The sequence below is a fragment of the Chiloscyllium plagiosum genome, unplaced genomic scaffold (genome assembly GCF_037043375.1).
Source record: "Chiloscyllium plagiosum isolate Xiang-an unplaced genomic scaffold, Cpla_swu_hap1 HiC_scaffold_18, whole genome shotgun sequence".
NCBI lineage: Eukaryota > Metazoa > Chordata > Chondrichthyes > Orectolobiformes > Hemiscylliidae > Chiloscyllium > Chiloscyllium plagiosum.
Genome location: NW_028270156.1, coordinates 98,822,192 through 98,845,545, shown reverse-complemented (window position 1 = coordinate 98,845,545; position 23,354 = coordinate 98,822,192). Strand labels below are relative to the sequence as shown.

Below are 23,354 nucleotides of genomic sequence, written 5' to 3'. Positions count from 1 at the left end.
TCAGGAGAATATAGCACTGACTGCCAAGTTACTGCGACTGAGACTGGCTCTAACATAATGTAAGGTATACCCAGTTCCAAACAAACGACGGTGTTAGGGGACACTCTAGTCAGGGACACAGTCTGCCATTTCTGCAGCTGACAGTGAGACATCAGAATGGGGTGGTGCCTCCCTGATGCTAGGGTCAAGGATGCCTTGGAGAGGGTGCAGAATATTCTCAAAGGGGAGAATAGCCAGTGGGAGGACATTGTACATTGGTACCAATGGCATAGGAAGGGGAAAGCATGGGGTCCTGATGAGCAGGGAGATTTGCTAGTTCCACTCGGGAGGCATTAAACCAGTGAGGGAGTTGGGGTAAACCTAAAGATATAGTGAGAAAAGAGGTATGTCCGAGGCTGGTACTGTTCAGATTAGACTGTCGAGGCAGGCAAGAGCAAGCCACAGAATAAAGTGGGACGGACCAGTTACCCTGCATTTATTTCAGTGCAAGATGCCTGACAGGTCAGGCAGGTGGGCTCAGGGTATGGTTTTGAAGATGGCACTGGGATATTATAGCAATTACAGAGGCATCACTCAGGGATGGATAGGACTAGCAGCTTAATATTTCAGGGTGTAGATGCGATAGAAAGGGGGCAACAGTACAGGGGGAGTGGCGTCTTTGATTAGGGATAACATTACAGCTGGGCTTCGGGAGGATATTCCTGGGAGTACATCCAGGCAAGTTACTTGGGTGGTACTGAGAAATAAGGAAGGGATAACCATCTTACTGGGATTGTATTATAGACTCTCTCCCAATAGTCAGCGGGGAATTGAGACACAATTTTACCAGGAGACCTCAGTTATCTGTAAGAATAATATGGATGCAATGATAAGGAGTTTTAACTTTACCAACATGGCCTCGGAGTGCTGTAGTGTTAAGGGCTTGGATGGAAAGGTATTTGTTCAGTGTGTACGAGAACATTTCAGATTCAGTTTGTAGGATGTACCTACTAGAGAAGGAACAAAACCTGACCTGTTTTCTTTATTCATTCACAGGATGAGGCTGTCACTGGCTTGGCCAGCATTTATTGCTTCGTTTAACCAGAGGGCAGTTAAGAATCAACCACGTTGCTATAGGTCTGGAGTCACATGCAGACCAGACCAGGTAAGGATGGCATTTTCCTTCCCTAAAGGTCATGAGTGAACCAGATGGGATTTCCCAACAATTGACAATGGATTCATTGTTGTCACAAAATTAATTTTTCCAGATATTTATTGAATTCACGTTCCAAAATCTGCCGTGATGGGATTCAAACCCAGGTCCCCAGAACGTTATCTGTTTCTCGGGATTAACAGTCTAGCGATAATTTCACTCCATTATCACTGCCACTTAGAAAATGAGGCAGGGTGAGAGACTGAGTTATCAGTGGGGCAGCACGTCAGCACCAAAGATCTTGTGGCTTAGTGGTTAGCGCTGCTTCCTCAGCACCAGGGACCTGGGTTTGATTCCAGCCTCTGGCGACTGCCTGTGTTGGAGTTGGCACGTTCTCCCCAGTGTCTGTGAGGGTTTCCTTCGGGTGTTCCAGTTTGCTCCCACAGTCCAAAGATGTGTAGGTTAGTTGGATGAATCATGTTAAATTTCCCATAGTGTCCAGATGCAGTAGATGAGGTTTTGGGATGTGCAGAGAAATCTCTGCCTGATGTGAAAAGATCCTTTTCGGGTCTTGGACAGAGGTCAGAGGGAGGTGTGGCCGCATGTTTTACATCTCCCGTGGCGGCAAGGGAGGGTCAAGGGTGTGGAGCATGGGTTGGTGGGAGGGGGTGGGCCTAACAAGGGTGTTGCTGAGGGAATGGTCTCTGTGGAACGCAGATAGGGATGGAGAGGGAAATATGTCTGTGGTGGTGGGATCCGACTTTAGGTAGCAGAAATAACAGAGGTTAATGCACTGTATCTGGAGATTAGTGGGGTGGAAGGTGAAGATTGCAGGGTTATAATCTTATTGTGGTTGAAGTGGTGGGATAAAGGTGGAGGTGCAGGAAGTGGAGGGTATGCATTGGAGGGCATTGTTGATCAAGTGAGAGGGAAATTGTGGTCCTTGAAGTAGGAGGACTTTCTGGGATGTCCTGGGGTGGAATTGCTCCTCCTGGGAGCAGATATGGCAGAGGCAGAGGAATTGGGAGCACAGGATCATGCTTTTATACTTGAGGGAAATCAGGAGAGCAAAAAGAAGACATGAAATAGCTTCAGGCACTGGTTTAAGTAGAATCCAAAGAGATTAAACAAATATATCACAGACAAAAGATTAACTGGACCAGAGAATAGGACCCCTTAAAGATCAACAAGGCTGTCTATGGAACCACAGGGAGTGGGAAAGATATGCAAATATTTCATGTCATTTTTTACTGGAGAAGGATGTGGAAACTCAAGAGTTTGGAGAAATAAACAGAGATAACTTGAAAAGTGTCCATGTTACAGAGGAGGTGGTATTGGATGTCTTAAATGGCATCAAGGTTGATAAAGCCCTGGAACCTGATCAGGTGTATCCCAGAACTTTCTGGAAATCTAGAAGTGATTGTTGGGCCTCTCCTGAGATATTTGTATCGTTGATTGCGACAGGTGAGGTGCTATTATTTTAAAAAGGTGGTAAGGAAAGGCCATGGAACAAGAGAACAGTGAGCCTGAAGTCAGTGGCAGGCAAGTTTGTTGGAAGGGATTCTGAGGGACAGGATATCCATCTATTAGGAAAGGTAAGGAATGATCAGGGACAGTCAATGTGGCTTTGTACATGCACAATTGTGTCTCACTAACTTAACTGAATGTTTTGAAGTGACAAAGAAAATTGATGAAGCCAGGCGGTGAATGTTGTTTATGTGGACATTCAACAAGGTTCCACAAAGCAGACTGGTTAGCAGGGTTAGATAACATGGCATGCAGGGAGAGCAAGCCATTTGGATACAAAACTGACTTGAAGGTAGGAGACAGAGGGTGGTGATGGAGGGTTGCTTTGCGGACTGGAGGCCTGTGGGCAGCAGTGTGTTACAAGGATCGATATTGGGTCCTTAAATAATTGACTTGGATGTGAATGTGTCAGGTATGGTCAGTAGGTTTACAGAAGGCACCAAAATTGGAGGTGTAGTGGACAGTGAAGAAGGTTAGTTCAGAATGCAACAGGATCTTGATCAGATGGGCCAATGGCGCAGATGGAGTTCAATTTAGACAAATGTGAGCTGTTGGATTTCGGAAAGGCAAATCTGGGCAGGACTTATACACTTAAAGTCCTGGGGAGTGTTGCTGAACAAAGGGACATTGGAGTGCAGGTTCATAGTTCCTTGAAAGTCGAGTCACAGGTAGGCGGGTAGTGAATGCAGTGTTTGGTACACTCCCCGTTATTGGTCAATGCATTGAATGCAGCTGTTGTGACGTCATATTGTGGTTGTACAGGACATTGATTAATGCTCTTCTGCGATTCTGTTTTCTGTTCCAATCTCCCTGTTCTCGGAATGATGTTGTGAAACTTCAAAGGTTTCAGAAGAGGTTTGCAAGGACTTTGCCAGGGTTGGACGGGTTGAGCTATTGGGAAATGCTGAATAGGCTGGGACTATTTTCCCTGGAGAGTTAGAGACTGAGAGGTGACCTTATAAATGTTTATAAAATCATGATGGACCTGGATAAGGTGAGCAGTCATGGACTTTTTCCCAGGTTCTGTGGGTTCAGAACTAGAGGACACAGGCTTAAGATGAGAGGGAAAAGATTTAAAAGGGATCTTAGGGCATCTTTTTCTCAATGAACAGAGTTATCAGAATCTGGAACATTCCACCTGAAAAGGTGCTAGGATTTGAGTCCATAAGGAGTTTACAGGTTAACATTATGAATTGGGTGAATGGGACTAAATCTGACAGTTCCTACAAAGAAATGAAGTGCAATTTGGATCAATCTATGCTGCCTCTCAGGCCAAAAAAGACCCTGAGCTCCCGGTTGCCTGCCACTTTAACACACGAGCGTGTTCCCTGAACAATATCTGTCTCATGCTTAGGTGCAGTGTTCCAGTGAAGCTTGATGCAAGCTGGCAGAACACTCCAGAACATACCAAATGGACCATATTTCAAGGACTGCAATTTCCCCCCACGTGGTCAACCCCAATGCCCTCCAGTGTATCTCCTCCACTTCCGACACCACTGCCCTTGAACCCCACCCCTCCAACCCTTAACTCACACACATTGTTATCACATTGCCTGCCATTACACACTACCCACGATTAACCACTAATTGTCTCCGTTGACAGCTATCCCCCACCTACATCACTCCACAATTGGAGCTGCCAAGGACACAAACCTCTGGAATATCCTCCCTAACCCCCTCTGTCCTCCTTTAAGATTGTTGGGCCTCTCCTGAGATATTTGTATCATTGATAGCGACAGGTGAGGTGCCATTATTTTTAAAAAGGTGGTAAGGAGAGGCCATGGAACAAGAGAACAGTGAGCCTGAAGTCAGTGGCAGGCAAGTTGTTGGAAGGGATTCTGAGGGACAGGATATACGTGTATTTGGAAATGATTAGGAAGAGTTAAAGTGGCTTTGTTTGTGCAAAATCGTGTCTCACTAACTTGAGTATTTTTTTTTTCTTGAAGAAGTGACAAAGATGATTGATGGCAGCCTGTGAACGTTGTCTCCATGGGCATTGAACAAGGTTCCACAAAGCAGACTGGTTAGCAAGGTTAGATAACATAGAATGCTGGGAGAACGAGCCATTTGGATACAAAACTGGCTTGAAGGTAGGAGACAGAGAGTGGTGATGTAGGGTTGTTTTGTGGACTGGAGGCCTGTGAGCAGCAGTGTGCTGCAGCAATGGATATTGGGGCCTTCAATAAATGACTTGGATGTGAATATATGAGATATGGTCAGAAGGCACCAAAATTGGTGGTGTAGTGGGCAGTGTAGAAAGTTAGTTCAGAATACAACAGGATCTTGATCAGATGGGCCATTGGAACGAAAAATGGCAGACTGAGTTCAATTTAGATATATGTGAGCTGTTGTATTTTGGAAAGGCAAATCAGGCCAGGACTTATGCACTTAATGGTAAAGTCCTGGGGAGTGTTGCTGAACAAAGAGACATTGGAGTTCAGGTTCATTGTTCCTTGAAAGTAGAGTCGCAGGTAGGCAGACTAGTGAAGGTGGTGTATGGTATGCTTATATTTATTAGTCAATGCATTGAATACGGAAGCTGGGACGTCATATTGTGGCTTCACAGGACATTGATTAAGCCATTTCAGGAATTCTGCTTTCAGTTCGAATATCCCTGTTCTGGGAAGGATGTTATGAAATTTGAAAGGAGTCAGACAAGATTTGCAAAAACATTGCCAGGGTTGAAGGATTTGGGCTACAGGGAGAGACTGGGGCTATTTTCCCTGAAGAGTCAAAGACAGAGGTGACTTTATGGAGATTTATAAATCGTGAGGGGCATGGATACGGTGAACAGCCAGGGTCTTTTTTCCCCCCCGCCAGGTGAGGTGGGTCCAAAACAAGAGCACATGGGCTTAAGTTGCTAGGGCAAAGATTTAAAAGGGATCTAAGGGGCAACGTTTTCAAGCTGTGTGTGGTGTGTGTGTGGAATGAGCTGCCAGATGAAGTAGTGGAGACTGATACAATTACAACATTTGAAAGGCATCCGTGAATGGGATGGGTTTTGAGGGATAGGGCCCAATAGCTGGCAAATGGGACTCCAGTAGTTTAGGATTCCGAGTCGGCATGAACGAATTGGACCGAAGGTCTGTTTCTGTGCTGTCCATCTCTATGACACTAATAAATTAAGATGCGTTCCTCTTTTGTGGAGAGCGAGCAGAAGCACAGATAATTGTCCTTGGAGCTGAGACAGTTAAGCAGTGATTTGGACCAGGTGCAGATTTGTTTCCAAACAATTAATTTGCAGAGAGAGAGGAATTGTTAGCATGATCACAATTTTTCGTAACTACTTTCAGGTAACTGGCAAATAATGCAGAGTGAAAATGGGAACATTATTTCACTCAGTAAGTTCTGCGCACCTGGAATAGGCTGAACGGCAGCTGGACACAGATTCAGCAGGTGTTCGCAAACAAATTAAAAATTTTACCTTTTAAGGAAAGACTTAGTGGGCTTTGGGCAAGTGAGAGGGGAGTTGGGACAGATTTGCAGCATCACCAGAGGGAGAGAGTACAGTCCCAATGGGCTGAATAGCCCCCAGCCCCTGTGCTCTGTTATACTGCCCCATTCACTGTGAATGATGAAATTCATCCCAGGGCAGAGAGAGAGAGGATCCCACCACTCACCTCACAATGGGGCCCGGCTGATTGATCTCAAACAAGGACACTGTTTCGGAAAGCATCGGAGGTCACCCTCTCAGGGGCATATCGCACTGACAAGCAAGGTACTGGTACAGAGACTGGCTCCAGTGTAATGTGAGGTATATGAGGTTCCTGGTGATCGATGGTGATAGGAGATTCTCTGGTATAGGGCACAGACTGCCGTTTCTGCAGCTGACAGTGAGACATCAGAATGGGTGGTACCTCCCTGGTGCCAGGGACAAGGATGTCTCTGAGAGGGAGCAGAGTATTCTCAAAAGGGAGTGTGATCAGTGGGAGCTCATTATACATTAGTACCAATGACATCAGAAGAGGAAAGGATGAGGTCCTGACGAGAGAATATAGCAAATGATCCTGGAGGATAAAAAGTAGGTCTTCGTGGGTAGTAATATCTGGATTACTCTTTGTGCCGCATGCTAGTGAGAGTAGGAACAGCAGGATAGAGCAGATGAATGTGTGGCTAAGGATCTGGTGCAGGGGAGAAGGATTGCCATGTTTGGATCATTGGAATCTCTGCTGGGGTAGAATTGACGTGCATAAGAAGGATGGATTGTACCTGAATTGGAAGGTGTCTAATACCCAGGCAGGGAGATTTGCTAGTGCTACTCAGGAGGCATTAAACCAGTGAGGGAGTGGGGGGTAAACCTAAAGAGATAGTGAGAGAAGAGGTATGTCTGAGGCTGGTACAGTTGAGAAGTTAGACAGTCAAGGCAGGCAAGGGCAAGGCACAGAACGAGGTGGGACAGAGCAGTTTCACTGCATTTATTTCAGTGCAAGAGGCCCGTCAGGGAAGGCAGATGAGCTGAGGATATGGTTTTGAACATGGGACTGGGATATCATGGATATTACAGAAACGTGGCTCAGTGATGGATAGGATTGGCAGCTTAATGTTCTAGGGTGCAATGGGAAGGATAGAAAGGGGGACGAGAGGAGGCAGAATGGCGTTTTGGATTAGGGATACCTTTATGGTTGTGCTCAGGGAGGATATTGGGAGTATTTCCAGTGAAGTTACTTGGATAGAATTGGGAAATAAGAAAGGGATGATCACCTTGTTGTGGTTGTCTGCTTGGGTTTCGTCTGGTTGCTCTGGTTTCCTCCCAAAGTCCAAAGATGTGTAGGATGGGTGGGTCATCCAGGATGAATTGCCCATAGTGTTCAGGGATGTGCTGGCCAGGTGGATTGCTCATTGGAATTGCAACGTTATAGGGGTAGGGTAGAAGGCTCTGATGTTCAGTGTGGATGTGATGGGCTGAATGGCCCGCTTCCATGCTGTCTGGATTCTCTGATAATTCTACTAGCTTTAAAATAGTTACAGAAAATAATAGACCAGATCTAATAGGTAGCCTTCTGAATTGGACAATTGCGATGGCACAAGGTAAGAACTTGCAAAATTTGTTTGCGGGAGGTTATTTCCAGGGAAAGGGATGGCTGGACAAAAGAGTAACCAGGCAGAGAATAGCAACCCTCAAAAATCAGTAAGGCTGTCTATGGAACCGCAGGCGGTGGGAGAGATTCTAAGTATTTCACATCAGTTTTTACTGAAAAATGATATGGAAGCTAGAGAGTTTGGAGAAATAAATAGTGATAATTTGGCAATTGTTCATATTAGAGTGGAGGAGGTACTGGATGTCTTAAAAAGCAGAAAGGTGGATAAATCCCAGGAATCTGAGCAGGTGTATCCCAGAACTTTGAGGGAAGCCAGGGAAGTGATTGCTGGGCCCCTCGCTGAGATATTTGTATCATCAATTGCCACAGACAAGGTGCTGGAAGATGGGTGCCATTATTTGAGAAAGTTAAAAATCACACACCAGGTTATAGTCAAACAGGTTTATTTGGAAGTGTGCTTCCAATTAAACTGTTTGGACTATAACCTGGTGTTGTGTGATTTCTAACTTTGTACACCCCAGTCCAACACTGGCATCTCCAAATCATTATTTGAGAAAGGTAGTAAGGAAAAGCCAGGGAACTATAGACCGGTGAGCCTGAAGTCAGTGGCAGGCAAGTTGTTGGAAGGGATTCTCAGGGACAGAATTTACATGTCATTGGAAAGGCAAGAAAAGATCAGGGATAGTCAGCATGGCTTTGTGCATGAAAGTCATTAACTTGGACTTGAGAAAGACACAAGGTTCCACATAACAGGCTGGTTAGCAAGTTCAACACCATAGAATACAGGCGGAACTAGCTATTTGGATACAAAATTGTTTGGAAGATCAAAGAGTCATAGATGTACAACACAGAAGCAGAGACCCTTCGGTCCAACCAGTACATGCTGACCAGATATCCCAACGCAATGTAGTCCCACCTGCCTGCACCCAGCCCATATCCTTCCTATTCATATACCCATCAAGATGCCTTATAAATGTTGCATTCGTCCAACCTCCACCACTTCCTCTGGCAACTCATTCCATACACGTACCACCCTCTGTGAAAACGTTGCCCCACAAGTCTCTTTAAAGTCTTTCCCCTCTCACCCTAAACCTATGCCCTCTAGTGCTGGGATCCACCACCCCAGGGAAGAGACTTTGTCTATTTATCCTATCCATGCCCCTCATGATTTTATATACCTCTATAAGCTCACCTCTCAGCTTCCGACGCTCCAGGGAAAATAGCCCCAGTCTATTCAAAATCTATTCAACCCCCAGCTGAGCTCAAATCCTCCAATCCTGGTAACTTTCTTGTAAATCTTTTCTGAACCCTTTCAAGTTTCACAACATCCTTCCGATAGGAAGGAGACCAGATTTGTACGCAATATTCCAATAGTGGCCTCACCAATGCCCTGTACAGCCACAACATGACCTCACAACTCCTGTACTTAATGTTCTAACTATATGCCGCCTTCACTATCCTATCTACCTGTGGCTACACTTTCAAGGAGCGATGAACCCGCACTCCAAGGTCTCTTTGTTCAGTAACACTCCTCAGGACCTTACCATTAAGTGTATAAGTTCTGCTAAGATTTGATTTCCCCAAATGCCACTCCTCAGCCCATTCACTCATCTGATCAAGATCCCGTTGTACTCTGAGGTAATTGTTTTCACTGTCCACTACACCTCCAACTTTGGTGTCATCTCACTAACTATGCCTGCTATGTTCACATCCAAGTCATTCATATAAATGACGAAAAGTAGTGGATCCAGCACTGACCCTTGTGGCACTCCACTGGTCACAGGCCTCCAGTCTGAAAAACAACCCTCCACCACCACCCTCTGTCTTCTGCCTTTGAGCCAGTTCTGGATCCCAATTGGCTAGTTCTCCCTGTATTCCATGAGCTCTAACCTTGCTGAGCAGTCAGTGTCTTGGTGGAGGGTGCTTTTAGGACTGGAAGCCTGTGGTGAGCAAAATGCTGTCAGGCTGGGTGCTGGGTCCATTGCTTTTTGTCATTTATATCAATGATTTCCATGTGAATATAGGAGCTATAGTTAGTAGGTTTACAGTAGACACCAAAATTTGAGGTGCAGTGGACAGTAAAGTTACCTCAGAGTACAATGAGACTCCGGTCAAATGGGCTGAGGAGTGGCAGATGAAGTTTAATTTTGATAAATGTGAGGTTCTGCATTTTGGAAAAGCAAATCAGGGCCGGACTTCTACACTTAATGGGAAGGTCCTGGGCAGTGTTGCTGAACTAAGAGATCTTGGAGTGCAGGTTCATAGTTCCTTGAAAGTGGAATAATAGATAGGCAGGGTAGTGAAGAAGGTGTTTAGTATTCTTGCCTTTATCGGTCAGTGTATTGAGTACAGGAGTTGTGACGTCATTTTGCAGCTGTACAGTCACTTCTGGAATTCTGCTTCAAGTCCTGGTCTCCCCACTATCGGAATGATATTGTGAAACTTGAAAGGATTCAGAAAAGATGTGCAAAGATGTTTCCAGGGTTGAGCGATTGAGCTATAGGGAGAGGCTGAATAGGCTGAGGCTGTTTTCACTGGAGAATCTGGTGCTGAGGGGTGACCATAGAGGTTGATAAAATCGTGAGGGGCATGGATAAGGTAAACAGCTAGGGTCTTATTCCTGTTTAGGTGAGTCCAAAACTAGAAAGCACAGGCGTGAGGGAAAAGAATGAAAAGGGATATTAGGGGCAAAGTTTCAAGCTGAACGTGATACGTATATGGAATAAGCTGCCAGAGAAAGTGTGGAGGCTGGTATAGTTACAACATTTAAAAGGCATCTCATTGGATATGTGATTGGGAAAGATTTAGAAGGTTATGGGCCAAGTGCTGGCATATGGGACGAGATTAATTTAGGATATCTGGTCGGCATGGACAATTTGGACTGAAGGGTTTGTTTCTGTGTTGTACATCTCTACGACACTAATAAATTAAAATTAAGATGGGTTTCTCTTTTATGGAGAGTTAGCAGAAGGTCAGACAATTCTCCTTGGAGCTGAGAAGGATAAGCAGTGATTTCGACTAGTAGTTGATTTGTTTCCAGGATATTTCATTTATAGAGAGATAGAGTGAGAAATTTTTAACGTCACAATTTTTAGTAACTACTTTCAGGTAACTGGCAAATAATGCAGGTTAAAAATGTGAAGATTATTTTACTCACTAAGTTCTGAGCATCTGGAACAGTTTGAAAGACAGCTGAATGCAGATTCAGTAGCTATTGTCAAAACAAATTTGAAATTTAACTTTTTAAGGAAGGATTTGGAAGGCTATGTCCAAATGGGAGATGAGTTGGAACTGACTGGTACCATCTCCAGAGGGAGAGAGTACAGCCCCAATGGGCTGAATAGCTCCCAGCCCCTGTGCTCTGTGATACTGCCTCATTCACTGTGAATGATGAAGCTCATCACAGGGCAGAGCTGTAGAGATGTACAGCATGAAAATACACCCTTTGGTTAAACTGGTCCATACTGACCAGATATCCCAACCTAATCTAAGTCCCATTTGCCAACACTTGGCACATACACCCTTCCTATTCATATACCCATCCAGATGCCAAATGGTATAATTGTACCAACATCCTCCACTTCCCGACAGAAGATTCATTACACGCACCAACCTCGGTGGGAAAAAAAATTGCCCCTCTGATCCATTTTAAATTCTTCCCCTCTCATCTTAAACCTATGCCCTCTCATTCTGGACTCCCCCACCCCAGGGAAACGACCTTGTCTATTTATCCTACCCATGCCCCTCCTGATTTTATAAACCTCTATGAGGTCACTCCTCAGCCTCTGATGCACCTGGGAGGATCCCACCACTCAGGTCACAATGGGGCCTGGCTGATTGACACAGCTTCAGACCAATAGGAGAGTTGGCATGATCTTCCAGCCAATGGGAATAAATGAGGGGTGGGTCCAGCAGGCCAACACATGACCATCAGCTTTGCAGGCACAGTGTCACTGTGAGGGGGGACTCAGTGAGTGTGAAGGGAGTGGGAGAGACAGCAGAGACTGGGAGAGAGATGGAGTTAGTGTGGACTGGGAGGGTTGATAAACACTGTTTCAGTCTGCTAGACCTGAATTAGATACTCCGGGTAAATTGAAAGAACTGTGGATGCTGTAAATCACACATAACAACTGAAAGTACTGGAAAAGCTCAGCAGATCTGGCAGCATCTGTGAAGTGAAATCGGTTCGCATTTTGGATTCGGTGACCCATCCTCAGGAACTGATGCTACTGAGAAAAAATGTTGGTTTTTATGCAGGAGGTAGGGGTTAAGGAGTAAATGATAGGTGGGGAATAGAGTCCAAAGAGAGAGATAAGAGCAATTGGACAAAAAGAGTGGATAACAATCTGAGGGGGAGGGTGAATAGCTGTTTATGGAGACTGTTAGTGGCTATCCATAGGTAGTGTGTAATGCCAGGCTATGTAATAACAAGGCCTGGTGTGTGGGGTAAGGGGCAAAGACACTAGGACGTGGGAGAGTTCAGGACCTAAAATTATTGAATTTGATGTTGAAGCCAGAGGATTGTAGGGTCCCCGACTGGGAGATGAGGTGTTGTTCTTCCAGCTTGTGGCGCTGGAAAAGCACAGCAGGTCAGGCTGGAAAAGCACAGCAGGTCAGGCAGCAGGAGAATTGACATATTGGGCATGTAAGCACTTCATCAGAAATGTGGGAGTTGGGGGAAGAGGGCTGAGAGATAAATAGGGAGGGGTGTTTGGGGTTGGGGGAAGGGAGTTAGGAAGAGACTAGGTAGATGTAGATGGGATAGTGGTGAGAGGGTGGAATGGATAATTGGGAAGGAAGATGGACAGGTGGGACAGTTCAGGAGGCCAGTGCCGAGTTGGAGGGTTGAATCTGTGATGAGGTGGGGGAGAGGAGATGAGGAAACCTTGATGCCGTGTGGTTGAAAGGTTCCAAGGTAGAAGATGAGGTGTTCTTCCTCAAGGCGTCGGGTGGCTTGGATTTGGGGGGTGGAGGACACCCAGGACTTGCATGTCCTTGGCAGCGTGGCGGCGGAGGGGATGTAGCTGAAGTGGTCGGCCACAGGGCGGTGGGGTTGGTTGGTGCATGTGCCCCAGAAATATTGCCTGAAATATTCCACAAGTTGGCGTCCTGACTCCCCAGTGTAGAGGAGTCCACATTGAGAGCAAAGGACACAATAGTTGAGGTGTTTGGGTGGGCAGGGAATTCTCTGCTGGATGTGGGAGGATCCTTTGGTGCCTTGGATGGAGGTGAGGGGGAGGTGTGGGCACAGGTTTTACACGTCTTGCAGTGGCAAGCGAAGGTGCTGGGAGTGGAGGATGGGTTGGTGGGGAGCTTGGACCTAATGAGGAAGTCACAGAGGGAATGGTCTCTGTGGAATGCTGAAAGGGGAGGGGAGGGAAATATATCTCTGGTGGGGTCTGATTGTAGGTGATGGAAATGGCAGAGGATGATGTGTTGTATCTGGGTGGAAGGTGAGGAGTGGGGGGATCCCATCCTTGTTGGGGTTGGAAGGGTGGGGTTCAAGGGCAGTGGTGTGGGAAGGGGAGGAGATACACTGGAGGGCATTGTTGACCACATGGGAGGGGAAATTGCAGTCCTTGAAATAGGAGACCATTTGGTATGTTCTGGAGTGTTCTGCCAGCTTGTATCAAGCTTCACTGGAACATTGCAGTAAGCATGAGACAGAGATGTTGGACACGGAACAGTCTTGTGTGTTAAAGTGACAGGCAACTTGAAGCTCCGGGACCTTTTTGCAGCCACAATGTAACTCATCAGTCACCATTTTCACCACTGCCACTCAGATGCTACCAGGTTCCTGTCTCCTCCACTAACAGCTTTCCACCCTCCCACCAGATCGTTATTCACTCCTTTGTCTTTACAAATGTTCCTGTCTCTCTTTGCACTCTGTCCCCACCTATTATTTACTCTTTAACCCCTATCTCCTGTAGTCCAAAGACGGGTAGGTTCAGTGAATTGGCCCAGCTAAATTTCCCGTAGTGTTCAGGGATGTGCATTAGTCTGGGGAAATGGAGAGTAAAAGGGAGGAGAATGGGTCTGGGTGAGATGAACTTCGGAGGGTGGGTGTGGAATTGTTGGGCCGAAGAGCCCGTTTCCACGCTATAGGGATTCTACTTTTCCCAGCTGTCTTTGGTTCTCCTGAAGGGTCGAAGAACCCGTGATGACCCTTGGTGTTTGCAGGAGGCGGAAAGGGGAGAGTGGCAGCAGAAACCAGATGAGATGTATCAGTGTAGACTGGGAGGGTTTAGTTACACTCTGTGCAGGTCGTTAATCTGATTTAGAAAATCTTGGTCCCACATTTGCAGCAAAGGGGAAAACAGCTGTGGGCCTCAGGCAGTGAGCGGTCCTGGGTTATGGCCGCCACCTTTATTTGGGGTAAGGTACAGCAAGGCGCATGCACATGTCCTCTTTTGGGGGGGGCGGGGTGATTTCAAGAGGAGTGTTTACACATAAAACACATACCAAGAGAAGTGTTCGCCTTCACTATTCACCTTGCACTGATTGTGAGCTTTGTTTTGCGAATTCATTTTCTAGGATATTAATTGAGAATAATTGAGACTGGGATCTCAAAAACAAGTTTCTACAGTCAGCGGAGTCATCAGGATCTGAATATCATTGGCATTTAACTGTGGAACGAGAAAGGTTTGTTCAGTCTGGGAAAATATCACCAATAGTTTTGTCAAGCAAAAAGCAGAAAGATGTTCAAGATCATGGTCAAATCACCCTTTGGGTGTGTGTTCAATTCTTGGCCCTGCAGCTGTGGAAGGAGGTATTGGCCTGAGAGAGAGCATAGATTTATCCAAATGCCAGATTTAGTCCCAGTCACCCACTTCATGATGTTAACCTGTAAACTCCCTACTTCCAATTCCCTGCAAGCTTCTCATTGAATTTCCTTGTGGACTCAAATTCCAGCACCATTTCAGGTGGAACATTCCAGATTCTGACAACTGTCTGTTCATCCAGAAACTGCTGAAGTCCATGTTGACTCTGGGGTTACAAAGGGCTGAACTGAAAGATGAGATGCTGTTCCTGAGCTCCCATTGAGATGCACTGGAACAGTACAGGAGGCTGAGGGCAGTGTAGGTGTGAGCAGACATTGAAAATGACAAGGCTGTACTGAGAGTGCTGCTTGGCTCAATGAGTGTGTTTTGGAGTTGGGTGTAAACAGAGGGAAGTGAGACTGGGAGAAGGTGAAGCTGAAACTCAAGTTTAGTTCAGGCCATTCAGTAATTCACGTGGTCCCAATGGGAACAGCCAATTTCTCAGTGATACCTGCGGAGTATTTAAGTTTTTAAAGTATGACATATCTGCTGAAGTGAAGATTTTTTTTATTATAATGTACATGTTTGAAGTGAAGGAAGGTTGCTCACTCATTTAAATTTTCTTAGTGGGAGTAACGAGATGAATGTAGAGAGAGAGACCGTGGTGTGGTCCTCTTGTCCAATGTGGGAAATAAGGGACGCTTCCAATGTGCCTGACGTCTATGTGTGCTACAAATGTGTCCATCTGCAGTTACTGGGAAACTGCTTTTCAGACCTGGAGCTGTGAGTGGACTCACTGTGGAGCATCTGAGAATGTTATGGACAGCATGTTTAGTGAGTTAGTCACACTGCAGGTGAGGGCTACACAGGCAGAAAGGGAATGGGTGACCATCAGATCAAGGAAAAGGCTCAGGAAGGGGGTGCAGGGGTCCCCAGTGGTCATCCCCTTCTCATACAGATACTGTATCCCGCTTGGGGTTCTGTAAGGGCGGGAATGGGTGGGGGAAATCAGCACCAGTCAGGGTCATACCACCACAGAGAGCTCCGCTGCAAAGAGCGGGAGGAAAGAGAGGAAACACGGCTATAGTGACGGGATTCAATGCTCAGGGTTAGGGCGGGCACTGCTGTGACCACAGACATGAATCCAGGATGGTATGTTTCCTCCATAAAGCTAGGATCCGCAATATCATGGAGCGGCTGCAGGACTTTCTGGAGCTGGAAGTTAAACAGCCCATGGTGGTGGAACACACAGATACCAACAACATCGCTAAACAGAGGGATGAGGGCCTGAAAGCTAGATATAGGGAGAGCAGAGATGCATTAAAATGTAGTTCCTGAAATGTAATAATGTCAGACTTACGCCCAGTGCCATGTGCTCGTGAGAGCAGGAATAAGAGGGTAGATCAGCTGGATGTGTGGCTGGGGAAATGGTGTACCAGAGAAAGGTTTAGATTCTTCAGGCACTGGGACTGTTTCTGGGTGGGACCTATACCAGCCTGACCGGTTACCCCTGGGCAGAGCTGAGACAAATCTGATGGGGGCTTTTGCAGTTCCATTGGTGAGGTTTTAACTAGTCTGGCAGGGGGTTGGGAACTAAAGTGTCGGCTTAGATGGGTCAGATTCGGGTCAGGGAATGGGAGGTAGAATATTAGTGATGTCGTCAGCAACTCAGAAAGCCAAAGAAAAGGAAGATTAAACGAGGATTGAGTCCCTCTTCAGCCATCAGTCCTGACATCTCAGAAATGTGAGTCAACAAAATATGGAGCTGTATACATGTCTATGACTCTATGTGCTTCAGCAAAATGGTGGAAATCTGCAATAAGAACATAAATTGCTGGACATCCTCAGCAAGTCTGTCAGCATCTGAAATGGTGACAGATGCAGGAAACATTGCAGCCTTGAAGAAGTGTTTAGATGATCACACCAAGATGTTACACGGAGTGCCAGAACGTGGGACTAGAATAAATAGGCGCTTGATGACCAGCATGGATACAATGGGGATGGAAAGTTGATGTTTCGGGTCAGGACTATTCATCCGGACTGACAAACTGTCCTGACCAAAACATCAACTTTCCTGCCCCTCTGATGCTGCCTGACCTGCTGCACTTCCCCAGATCCACATTGTATAAACTCTGACTTCCAGCATCTGCAGCCCTTAACTATCTACACATCCCAGGACTCAGGCTGGTGACCCTCCTTTACTCTCTCTCAATAACCAGGCTAGCTTCCCTTGGGAAAGGGGAACAAAGGTACACACAGTACCCCAGGTGTGGTCTCACCAAGGCCCTTCCAGAAAGGGATCCCTGCTCCGGTACTCGAATCCTCTCACTAGGAAGGTCACACATCATTTACATTCTCCACTGCTTCACTCCTGCCTGCTTCTGAAAAGAGGGAATCTCAGAGAAACACGGAATAAAATGGGGTCAGAGTCTCTGGTATAAAACTGTTGAACACAATGCCCCCATCTTCTCCATACCGGTCATCAAGCGAATGTGCCTGGTGTAATCATCTGAACACTTCTTCCAGGCTGCAATGTTTCCTGCATCTGTCACCATTTCAGATGCTGCCAGACCTGCTGAGGAGCTCCAGCACTTTGTTTTCTCTGTTGTAGAGTACTGAAAGGGGGATTTGTATTTGAGAAATTCACATTGAATTTCATGTTCAGTTTTGACAGTTACTTGATCCGTGCCGATCTGGATATCATTGGCCTTTTCATCTGGAAGGAAAGGTGTGCATTCTGCCCGTGAACGAATATTTCAAATGTCAGTGTGGCTGGAAAACAGTACTGAGACAGCGAATTCCATGTCCGCGTGGGGACTGTGGAGAGAAATTTCATTTGGTTTTTGAAAGTCTAAAAAATCATGGCACATTTCCCAGGAACAGTTAAGCCCCAGATTGGTTTTGTATGAGGACAATTAACCATGAAACCAGAAAGACAAAAGGATTCCTGCATCATGGAAAAAGCTATGAAAATGGGATTGTTGTAACGGAGTGAATTATCGATCATGGATTGTAATCCATTGGCGTTGTCACGTCGATTCCAGCACCGTGGGGAAACACGGGAAATGTGATGGATGCAGTGTAGGTTTCAGTTATTCAACTGGAAAAGGTACAGAAGAAATTTACAAGGATGATGCCAGGTCTCAGGGGTCTGAGTTACAGGGAGAGGTTAGACAAGCGAGGACCTTTTGGTTTATAGCAGAGGAAACCGAGGGGGAATATATTAAAGAAGTGTATAAGATCATGAGAGGCATGGGTAAGGAGAGGCAGCATCAGGTAACCCCCCCGCCTGTCCGATGTGCCACTCCCATTCTTATACCTTTGTGGTAATGCACTCAGTCTTTTTCCCAGGGAACTAAGGACTGGAGGGTATCAGTTTAAGGTTAGAGAGAAAGACTAAAAGGGAACCTGAGGGGCAACTGTTCTACACAGAGGGCGGTATGTATATGGAATGAACTGCCAGTGGAAGTGGTTGAGGCAGGTCTGTTAACAACATCTAAAGGGCATTTGGACAAATACATGGATAGGAAAGGGTCAGAAGCAGATGAGTCAAGTGCATGGAAATAGGGTTAGCATGGATGGGCATTCTGATCGGCATGGGCCAGTTTGGGCCAAAGTGCCTGTCTCTGCTGTAGGATTCTATGACTAAGTGCATTTGCTATTTCTCCCCCTAACTCTGTTGGTATCTTGGGATGTATTCCATCAGGGCAAAGAGACTTTTTTTTTAGATTACTTACAGTGTGGAAACAGGCCCTTCGGCCCAACAAGTCCACACCGACCCGCCGAAGCGTAACCCACCCATACCCCTACATTTACCCCTTTACCTAACACTACGGGCAATTTAGCATGGCTAATTCACCTGACTTGCACATCTTTGGAGTGTGGGAGGAAACCGGAGCACCCGGAGGAAACCCACGCAGACACGGGGAGAACGTGAAAACTCCACACAGTCAGTCGCCTGAGGCGGGAATTGAACCCGGGTCTCTGGCGCTGCGAGGCAGCAGTGCTAACCACTGTGCCACCGTGCCGCCCACTTGTCTACCTTTAGCTCCATTAGCTTGCCCAGCTCTAACTCTTTCATGATAACTGTTGTTTCTAGGTCCTCACCTTCCTCAGTCTCCTTATCAATTCCTGGCATGTTCTTCGTATCCTCCACTGTGAAGACTGACTGCTGTGTCCTCATATTCCTGAACCCTGCTGGGTAGGAATAACTAGGTACAGAACTCTGAGAGGTCTTCTTTGAGTCTTTATTGATGAGACATGGTAGTTACCTGGATATTTTACGTGCAAAACACCTCCAGGCAGCATCAGGTAACTCCCCGCCTGTCCGATGTGCCACTCCCATTCGTATACCTTTGTGGTTTGTGACTTTGAATAGAGACTATCTCTCAGGATTATCTCCATGGCAACAGCAGTTAAAAAGTCTAGTTCAGTTCAGCACTTTGTGGTTAAACCACACACCCCTCCCCCCACGCCCCTTTGGCTCCCTCAAGTAACTGACATGCACTTCAGTTTCAGTGGGGCTGTCTATCAGGATTCTGATGTGGAGGAGCCGGGGTTGGGGTGGGATGGACAAAGTTAAAAACCACACAACACCAGGTTATAGTCCAACAGGTTTATTTGGAAATACAAGTTTTTGGAGTATGCTGTGATTTTTAACTTGATCAGGATTATCTCTATGGTAACAGTTAAGTGCTCCAACAATTACAGTGGCCATATGTTCCCCACACAATAGGTTCCCCTCCAGCAGTGTAAACTGCTATTCTGTCCCTGGAGATAGCTACTCATTACATTTTATCCCGAATCCCATCAAGCTTTCTGTTGATCTTTGAAGTTTTTCTAATCTCCTGGTTTCTCCTTGGTTTTTACCAATTTGTATGCCTTCTATTTCAATTTGACAGACTCCAGTATTTCCTTAGCCACCCATGGCAGATTACTCCTTTTCCGACAGTCCTTCCTTTTCACTGATATATGTTTTTACTGAGCACTTTGAAAAATTGCTTTGATATTCCTCCACTGTCTGTCAACTGTCCCACCCTAAAGTCTTTGCTTCCAGTCTATATTAGCCAACTCCTGCCTCATTCTATTGTAGTCTCCTTTGTTTAAGCACAGGATCTTGGGATTGGATTTAATCTTCCCACTTTCCATCTGTGTTCTAAATTCAACCAGACTTCTCAGGTCTTTTATCAGATTACGAGGTGAGGCGGTGTTTTGGTTTCATTGTCAAAGTTGAAACTTTATTGCTGGAACAGCACAGCAGGTCAGGCAGCATCCAGGGAACAGGAGATTCGACGTTTCGGGCACAGGCCCTTCTTCAGGAATGAGCAGAGAGTGTTCAGCAGGAGAAGATAAAAGGTAGGGAGGAGGGGCGTTGGAAATTTGATAGGTGGAAAGAGGTCAAGGTGAGGGTGATAGGTCGGAGTAGGATGGAGGCGGAGAGGTCAAGAAGAAGACTGCAGGTCGGGAAGGCGGTGCCTGGCTGGAGGGATCCGGCTGAGACAAGGTGGGGGGAGGGGGGATGAAGAAACTGGTGAAGTCCAAGTTCATCCCCTGTGGTTGGAGGGTTCCCAGTCGGAAGATAAGACGCTCCTCCTCCGACCGTCGGGTTGTTGTGGTTTGGCGGTGGATGAGTCCAATGACCTGCATATCCTCGGTGGAGTGGGAGGGGGAGTTGAAATGCTGTGCTACAGGTTGGTTGGGTTGGTTCGTCTGGGTGGCCCAGAGGTGCTCTCTGAGATAACTCATTGTCAAAGACCTTGGCTTTGTAGTAAAGTATAGGATAGATATTCCCAACGGAGTATTCTGGACGCTGTGAATGTCCTACACAGTCGAAAACCGTAAATCACTGTCTCCCCTCAGTGTAAAATTGCAAAATCATTATCTCCTACTCGCTTCCTCACTATCTAAGTTTGGAACGCTAATCCACCTGAGTATCCTGCATTTTGTGAAGGTGGTGAGTTTTGGGTTCAGCTTTCCAGTTATTACCGTAAGAAGATAAGCACTGGGCACAGGAGAGGCAATGCAGCCCTTCGAACCAGCTCCACCATTTAATACAATGATGACTGAGCTCACCTCGCTCTCAGCTGGATTTTCCCGCCTGCCCTCTCTCACCCTTCAACTCATTGCAAATGAAACATCTGTATCTCTTCAGTAAATTTGCTCATTGCCCAGGCATCCACCGCATTTTGAATAGGGAATTCCACAGATTCAGAACGCATTGAGATAAGTACATTCTTCTTCATGAGAATAGAATAGAGTCCCTATAGTGCAGAAACAGGGTAATCATCCATCGAGTCCACACCAACCCTATAGTGAGCATCCCATTTAGACCCATCCATTCCCTGTAACCCTTCTTTCCTGTTGTTAATTGTCTAACTGGCACATGCGTGGACCCTGTGGGCAATTTAGTATGGCCAATCCATCAAACCTGCACATCTTTGGACTGTGGAAAGAAACCGGAGCACCCAGAGGAAACCCACGCAGACATAGGGAGAATGTGTAAACTCCACACAGTCGCCTAAGGCTAGAATCAAACCCGGCTCTCTGACGCTGTGAGGCAGCAGTGCTAGCCACTGAGCCACCTCTCTTAAACTTTGCTGCCCCTTATTAACCTCCCCACCCCCCAATTGGCTGAATGTATATTCCTTACGTCAGAACTCAGGTTGTCTAAGCAGATGTCTCAGTAAAACCCAGTGACAGCCCACATGTCCTGTGTGTCTGAATGGGGATCCAACACCCTCTAGCCCACAATTTTCATTCACTTTCCAGAGGCTTCATGGGGACAACAACTCCCACAATCCCTGAGGCAGGGACCACACGTGTGGGGAAACCTGGCATTGTACATGTACGGAATATGGGCGTGTTCTGGAGCATTTGTTTTGGGTAACTAGCAGAAAGCATTTCACACTGATTGGCTGGAGAAGGGACGCATCTACTTATAGTATTGATCGGTTTGGGGGGGGGGTCAATGTGCCATCACACCCACGTGGAACCAAGTTCCATCCCCAACTTGTTGTAACGCTGGAAATCGACCTATGGGGAACGAAGAAGGATCTGACCCATTCCCTCAGACTGAAGGTTCCTCTTCTGTCCAGGATCTGCCACCTCCCTTTCTGTTTCCTTTTGTTTCATTCTGCTGTTACATTATTGACTTGCAGCAACTGAAGGGAAAGGAAGTGAACCCAGAAAGGGTGCAGAGTCTAACCAGGGACGGGAAGTGGTGGCATGGATCTGTTTATCAGCAACTCCATGAGAATGTGGAGGGTGTACATTAGGGGTAGCAGAGGCAGAATGGTGGGAGAGTGTAAGTGGGCTGGAGGGTTACAGCTTTGGGGGAAGAAAGGGGAAAAATATTCCAGAGAAATTAGAATTGTCTGTTCTGAATTTCTAATCTGTACATATTCCTTTATACAGGGTGCTAAATGGTGAAGATTTGCAGACTGAAATCTCAAAATCATGTGCAGATCGTGATTAAGTTAACCAGCATTTGAAGAACCAAAGATAGAGACTCACTCGGCCAAAATCCTGAACACTCTCCCTCCCAGTATTGTGGGTCTCTCTGCACCAAATGGACTGTGAATGGTTCAAGACAGCAGCTCACTACCATCTTCACACGGGTAACTAGAGATGGGGTTTAAATGCTGGCTGAGCCAGTGATGCCCATATCCTGGAAATGGTTTCTATCTCTAGTTGCTGAAACGCGGTTGATGTTACTGCAGGATGATGAGGGATGCTGAGTGCATCCTCCAGGAGGCAGCACCATCACATTACCCCTGTCTACACCCACACAGTAACACCGCAACGCCACTGAAACAAAAGGCAGTGAAACCAAAGGAGGACTTCGCCGAATTTACCTCGAAGAACTATATCTAAGGGGATTGGAACACAGCAGGAACAGGTGACTGAGCTGGATGGTCAGCTGGTTCCCATTGGTTGGTGGAGCAGGATTGAAAAGCCGAATAGCTGCTTCCTGCTATCTCCCAGGTATGTATATAGCCATGGAGCCCAAGTAGGAAGAAGTAGGCAGGGCAGGGATTCTCCAGGAGATTGCATCAGTTTTCAGTGAGGGAAGGTTTGATGGATTTTATTTAATATTTGTCTTTTACATTTAAAAAAAAATAAATTTGCAAACCTTGTATTCAGGTTTATCCCAGAATAAAAGTAAAAGAATCGAAACGATCTGAATATAACAGTTTTTGAAATTTCAAACGCCCTGTAAAACAAAATCCTGTCTATTCCCGGAAACCATCACTTCCCAGTTACTCAAACTCCAGGGAAATATTCCCTCCCTGACTGAACCTTTGGTTTGATTTAACTGCTTTTCAGTTCTTGTTCTGTGAGCTGTGAAGCGTTCTTTTTCGCCCCCCCCCCCCCCCCCCCATTTCTCCGACCCAGAAATTATCTCACACAGCTGTGCAACCTTCCCACCATCAACATCATCATTACGCCATTTTGCTTTTTGTTACCAGCAGTAAGCTACCCGTGTAACCAATTTAATATTTCCAAACAAGACCCCTTACAGGCAAAGCAAACCATTACAAGTGACAAAGTGAGAAGGGACTAAATCAAGGTAGAGTTGTAGGGAGGGGGCAGCGACAGAGATAAAGCACGTATCCCGTGCGGTGCCCACCTCTGTCTAAAGGCATTGAGAGCATTGATACACACCACATGCTCCTTCTCCAGGGACACCCTGCTGTGTAGCGTTTATCCTCAATCATAGAATAAAATCCCTACAGTGTGGAAGGAGAGCATTGGCCCATCAAATCCCTGTAATACTGCATTTCGCATGGCTGATCCACCTAGTCTACACATTTCTGGACACCATGGGCAATGTAGCACGACTGATCCACCTAACCTGCACATCTTTTGACTGTGGGAGGAAACAGAGGACCCACA

At 46.3% G+C, this 23,354-nt stretch overlaps 1 long non-coding RNA gene across 3 annotated transcripts in view; it reads left to right on the top strand.

Moving 5' to 3' along the window:
* Window positions 1–23,354, top strand: part of LOC148147107 (uncharacterized) — a 64,851-nt gene that overhangs the window by 21,608 nt on the left and 19,889 nt on the right. The window contains exons 5-7 of one of the 3 annotated variants that reach the window (XR_015760244.1): window positions 1,036–1,144; window positions 14,233–14,340; window positions 21,873–23,260. This is a non-coding gene — a long non-coding RNA (uncharacterized LOC148147107). Of the gene's footprint in view, window positions 1–1,035; window positions 1,145–14,232; window positions 14,341–21,872; window positions 23,261–23,354 lie in introns of those variants that run through there. The other 2 variants (XR_015760245.1, XR_015760243.1) reach the window with 2 other exon arrangements.